This window comes from Marmota monax, unplaced genomic scaffold, assembly GCF_021218885.2.
Source record: "Marmota monax isolate L192 unplaced genomic scaffold, Marmota_monax_Labrador192_F-V1.1 WCK01_AAM20220418_F8-fsc00172, whole genome shotgun sequence".
Lineage (NCBI taxonomy): Eukaryota > Metazoa > Chordata > Mammalia > Rodentia > Sciuridae > Marmota > Marmota monax.
The window spans coordinates 795,740-802,412 of NW_026693633.1; positions in this window are offsets into that span (position 1 = coordinate 795,740).

The window sequence follows — 6,673 nt, forward strand, 5'->3', positions numbered from 1 at the left end:
CTAGAGTCTAAAAATAGCATGTGATAGTGTAATTTAATCCAAGGTGTAAGACTTGAATCTTGTGCAATTGTGTTTTAAAAATTGAGTGCAGTGTGGAAGCTTTCCGTTTGCTTTTAGAACGGACATTATCAGCAAACCACCTTCTGACTCAGCTCACCGGGTAAAGTTCTATGAACTCTGTCCCCCTTACCCCAGAAACATGCCAGTGGGACAGTTTTGAGCTCTCTTTCTGTCATGTTTGATTGTGTAATGAGCACTCCACTGACTTCTTGTTCGGTCTCTGAACTATTAGTTGAGTTTTCTGGTCAGGTCTCGGACTTCTGGGCTTGGTTCTCATCTATAAAAGGAGGGGTGAAATAACTCTGCTTCTTATCTAGGAATATTTAAGAGTTTAAAGCACGTGCTTGATGTGAATGATAATCATAGTAAACCTTTTAGTAAAAGCCAACCAGTTCAAGGAATCTGACTAAGTGTCCACCTACAGTAGTGGTGCTCGGCGTCCACTGTGCCTCCTTCCTCACATGCGGCTGCAAATCCCTGTTATCTCTGCCAGCGCTGCGTTGCTCACTCTGTGCTTCTTTCCATCCTGCTGTCAGGGCCAGCTCTGTTGTGTCAACCCTGGTGATTGCTTCAGCAGTCTCGTCTTTGCCCTGTCCTCTCCCTCCACAGCCAGTTGGACTGTGACTTCCCCTTGTTCTCCTTGTTCATTCATAAAGAACCCAGGCCTCTTAGCCTGGCAGTCACAGCTTCATCACATCTGGCCTGACCCCTTGTCTCCTGTGTTCATGGTTCTTAGAATGGGGGCATTTGCATTTGCCATGCTGTGACGCCACCGTGGAAGCCTGGGGTTCCTGCACTCAGTAAGCCAGCCTTCCTTCAAGGTGTCTGCAGCCTCAACCTCATTCAAGTCTTTACTGAAAGTGTTTTTTTCTTAGTTTTCACCATGGTGACCCTTCTGTCCCATCAGAACATCTCCAGCTCTGTTCTTCACTCTACTGAGGTGGCCACTTGTCTTCTTCCCTGTAAAGCAGTGGAGAAGGAGTCAAGATTCTCCTGCCCCTGACAGCCTGCTTGCCCTTGGGAGTTGCTGGATAATTGTCTGCTGAATGAATTGAAGGTCCTAAGGGAGGTCTTCCTGAATGTTGCATACACAGCCTAGAGTAGTAAAGGCAGAGAGAGAGATAATCTCAAACACATCCATTTTTTTTTTCCTTAAATTTCATTTTTTTCCTTCTCTTTTTTGTAGTACTGGGGATAAAACCTAGGGCCTCACACATCTAGGCAAGTGCTCTACCACTGAGCTCCATCCCCAGCCCTTTTTTCCTAAAATATCAAGGGTTTAGTATACAATTTCATTTTTTTACTAGAATGGTCAAATATGGTTCCATGGTTGAATGTGGAAATTTAAAATCTTAGTGGTTCCCTAGAACTACCTAAATATGAAGCTTTTGGAAAATGGTCAGTAGCTTCCTATGGACAAAGGGTATCCACTTGTCTGGCCACAGGGGTAAGTTTTGAATACAGATTGCTGGAAATTAGTCATCAGAGTGTAACACTCGACCCTTGTCTCAAGGAATGAGCTGATGCCAGTCTGCTGACTATGTGGAAAGAGGAGGAAGGGGAGATAAGGATGCAGACAGCTGGTAAGCAGGCCGTAGGAGAGAACCAGCTGCTCTGTCATTCAAGATTAAAAGCCAGGTAGACAAATGTGTCCTTGGGGCCTTCAGAGGCTGTGCAAGGGGCTGCCTTGTGTTCCTCGGATTCCTCTAAATTGTATTTCATTGAACTGAATCTGAAGTTGTATTTTTCCCTTTCAAAATTCTTTATAATGCATAATTGTTCTAATGCCACCCCAGTGAGAAAAAACAAATTGGTTCCCCTGTTTCTGAGGTTTACCTCCACACACTGCTTTGTTTTCAGTACCCTAGTTCCGTGCATAAGAAATGAGACTGGGTTCAGTCTGTAACTCCCCATGCCCCTGCTAGACTGTTTATTGAAGTACCCATTGCCATTTTGTCACAACATAGTTGATGCTGGAAGGTTTGGTGTGCTCCTGGGTGAACTATATGAAAAAAACATAATTATCCCTCTACCCTTCTTTGGAGCTGAAGCACCGGCCACCAAGGCTCATAAAAATGGACAAGACCCACTGATAGATTAGATGTCCAGTTCTGCCAAAGGCATTGCTGGGTCTGGCCTTGGATCACTCATGATTAATGTTTGTTGTATTATGTTCTTTGGAAGGAAGATAAAATGAGAATTTTCTTACATTTGATTGGAATGAGCATAATTAAAAAGTGAAATAATTACTACTGAGTCTGCTAAGAAATCAATCACTTTAATTAGAAAGAAGATTCCTTGCCTCTGTTGGTAATTGGGCTCTTGGTAATTTAAAATTGGAATCCCTGACAGTTTGTGATAAATTGGCTCCTTTTGGGCTAAAGCAGGTAAGAAGTTCTAATTACCTCTGGATTATTCCAGAGTGGATGGAAAATCTTGATCAAAGAGCTATTGAAAGAGAGAGAAAAGCTGGCAGTGAGCAAAGATTTATTGAATTTTTTTTTACAAGAAGCTAAAGAATAACAGTTCATTTGATGTGACAGAAACAAGAGCTTGTATATTTGGAATCCTAGAGATGTAAATTGGATTTTTTAAAGAAAACAAGGAAGTAGGCATATTAGAGAAAGTTTACATCCACAAAAGTTCTCTAGTTTTCCAGAAAGTATCCCTGATTGCTAGGTAGTGCAGGAGAACATTAACAGCCTTGAACCTCACTTGGGGACGTGGAATTTGTTCTTTGAGTTTTTAAAAAAACTGCATTTAGGTTGAAGGAAGCCTCAAAAGTTCATTCAAGTGAAAAAATAAGTTACTAGAAAGATAGATTAATGAATCTACAGACCCTGTCTCTGATGGTGTCTTAGTGAAAAATACTTGAAGAAAATAGGCTGGATTTAGGTTGATGCACTGGGCTATACATTTATTTTGAGTTGTGTGTTTATATATTGTTCATAATATCTTTGTATAATAAACTTGTAGACATAATTTCAAACCTGTAGAAAATTTGCTAGACCAGTATGAAGAACTCTTTGTATATGCGTCACCTAGATTCACCAGTTCTTAATATTAGGCATCGTAGACTTTGGCATTTACTCTTTCCATATATTCTAATTGTTTTTCCTGAAGTGTGTAAGAATAAGTTGAAGACTGTGTTCCCCTTTATCTCTATACAGTGTTTACTTCCTAAGAAAAAGGGCATTCTCTTATGTAACCACAGCACAAATAACCCAAATCAGAAACTGAACAGTGATACATTTATTCTACAGTCTTGCAGAAGTGCTACTGTGTCCTCAGTTGATTTTTCTTATTGGTAGGTAATACTTTAGTGTCTTGGTTTACCTCTTCTATGAGATGTCCCCACTGTCAATTTACTACTTGTCTTTGTGATTAATATGTTTTGGGGAGATGTTTTGAGAGTCTGTAAATATGCAATCAAATAGATTGCATATAAGTTATATAAAAAGGATATTATCAGTGGAATTATTTGATGGAGAAGGTAAAATGATTTATTGCTTTTTTTTTTTTTTTACAAACTCCTCCTCCTCTCCCCAAATTAAAAAACACCTGAAGCAAAGATGTGCAAAAAATTACATTTTGTAAGTCCAAAACGAATAGCTGGAGGGTATGTATTCCAGAAGCCCTGAGAGCAACAAACATATTTTGAAAATATGAATAGTCTGGGCAAGTGTGCTTTTAGTGAACCAGGAAAATAGAAAAAGAATTATCTGGTTGGGATATAGGGTACTTGTAGAATTTTCCTTCCCTGTCTAATCAAGTTTGTTTATGTCTCAATATTTTTAAAAGTACAGCCCTTTGGTGACACATACCTTTAATCGAATAGCCAGATCTCAAACCACACAGCCTGATTATACTTTGAAAGATGTCATATAACATACCTAAAAGTTAAAGTTGCCTCAGATGATTCTAGCTCAGCAGAATTGTCCCCAAGAGGGGGGAAAATTTTTGGCTTCCATCTAATCAGGTAAGAAGCTGAAGTTATCTTAAATATCCGAGAAATGAGACTTGAAGTTGAAGCATAAGAAATGTAAGCCATTACAGCTTATTTGTGCAGGTGGGTGGGTGGATATTTTATCCAGGAAAGTAAAAGTCAACTAGAGGCTTTCTGCTCTCTTCCCCCAGTTTAAAACCATGGTTTCTTGAGGTTGAAAGTTCCAAGTTTGAAGCATAAATCTTGAGTAGTTCTTGGGAAAGGATAGTTGAGCTGGTTAATAAGCATAGGAAACAAACTTGCTATGAAATACGCCAGGGGAGGAAATGCTTTTGCATTTCAGATGCATTTGAGTTTTGGGAAATATTACATCTTTTCTAAGAAAAAGATGCGAATTGAGGCTCTAGCTGACACCTCTTTCATTAAAACATCCCCAGATCTCCCAGCAGCCATTATTCAACAGTTATTCAGTGTCTTCCCTGAGGAAGGTCCTTGGGCAGTGAGCAAATAGGAAACTTGATCCAAACCCACGAGAGAGAGAGAGAGAGAGAGAGAAAATATTATTGGCTGATATACTGAAAAGGCCACAGGCAGGCCAACCTCTGGTCTGGTTTCCTCCGGAGGTCCAATTTCCTGACTCTGGGACTTCACTCTCTTTCACATCCTCTTTCATGATCACGAGATGGCAGGGGCAGTTCTCTTTATATAGGCTGCCCAGGTAATGGCAACAGGTATGTATTTCAACTTTCCTTGCAGGAGTACCAAGGGGCGCTTTGATTGGGCCGGCTTAGTCAGATTCTAACTGTTGAACCAATGAGGTAAGGATATGCTGATTGGATGAAATAAATCAAGGTCCTCCCTTGGAAATGGGTGAGCCAATGCCATCTGAACCATGTTGAAACCTGGGTAATTTGTCAGAAAATTTCTGTTACCCTAATCGATCAGCCTAGTTGGGGAGGCAGACAGTAAACAAATAAATGGTTGCAATATATGAAATAACAGTGTGACAATTAAGTCAAAGACAACCAGTACAGATTGGAGGTGAGAGGTGACATTTAAACAGAGACCAGAAAGATCGTGTAGGAGTTATCAAGAAGATAAATTTAAGGAGAGAGACAAGAAATTTGGGCATCTTTCGGGGAGACACCTATCACTTGACTTTTTCTTGGGAGAGTTGGTGTATGATACACAAAATATTGAACCGCCCCTATTGTACTCCTCAGAGGCTGCAGTTTCCTCAAGTGACCACAGGAGGGCGCCTATGGGAAAGTCCGCAACAGGCAGCAGGTTCCCATGGACAAGAAGTCAGGTAAGACCTCAGCAGTGGCTCACTGCAGTCAGTGCCTGGAATGCTTTCCTGCTGGGGTCTGAGGCCAGCAAGGCTGGGGCTTGGACAGTGATTGCAAACCAAGGAGGATAGATATAGATAAATATATAAACCACTGATACACAGCAAAGATGCACTCCTGCTGGATTTCAGCACTGAATGAACCACATTTTCAGATTTTTCCCAATATCAACCACTAAACTTCTCTAAGTGATATTCAGTAAATGTTTACTAAAAATATAGAGGACAGAATAGATGACCATGGGAAGGTAATCTACATTCATGCCTGACTGATATAAGATTTCTTCCTAAAGCAAATTAACAAATACTTTCCTGTGTCTATACAGCCTCCTCCCCACTGAGCATCTTGGGTATTGCTGTTGTATCACAGACTTAGGGTAATTGAATCAACATCTGCTCAAGGTTTTCAGGGTGAGAGAAACTCAACCTGGTGGTACATGTTGATTCTACTGTAGAATGAACTCTTGATTGTGTTTTGTTGGAACCATTTAATACCTTATTATTATTAATTTAATGGTTGTTTTTAAAAAGAATGAAAGGAAGCATCATCCTCTCAATTCCTGCCTTTCCTTAATGAGGCCTGCATTCAAGTGGTAACAACGGTCTGGAAGCATTGGAGGTTGCTCCTTTGGACAGAGAGTGCTCAAATTTGCTTTTCTTCTACCTTGTCAAGTTCTTTCATATTTGTTACTCACATGGTTTTTATATAATGGGTATAAGTATATAGTAGCAATATTTATACTTTATATTAGAAAATCACTCTGATACAAAAAGAATAAGACACTTTAAAATTACCAGTTTCACCCTTCTGGCTGTTTTCACCATCTTCAACCTCTGCAACAAGAGTGCAAACAAACTGTAGAGCTGGATGAAGGACTCTGGGAACTGTCGGCCAGTGAGCAGCCCCACAAACTAGTTCATATTCTTCTGTTAGCTTTGTTCAGGCTAAAAGCATTACCTAATCGTTTCTAGTTACCCATCCTGTCATTTCCTTCTAGTTATAGTTCCTTCTGTTATATAGTTCCTCTCTTAGAGCCCAAAGGCCTGACCTAGAACTAACCTCTCTGCCTAATGGTCATCAGCCTCTTAGTCTCTGAAGCATCTCTTTCATTTAGGCCTGATGTTCAGCCCTATAGAATTTATTAATTTATTTTCTTTCTATCCTTCTCCTGCTCCTTCTCCTTCTTCTCCTTTGGATTGAACCTAGGGGCATTCAACCACTGAGCCATATCTCCAGCCATTTTTATTTTTTATTTAGAGACAGGGTCTTGCTGAGTTGCTTAGGGCCTTGCTAAGTTGCTGAGACTGGCTTTGAACTT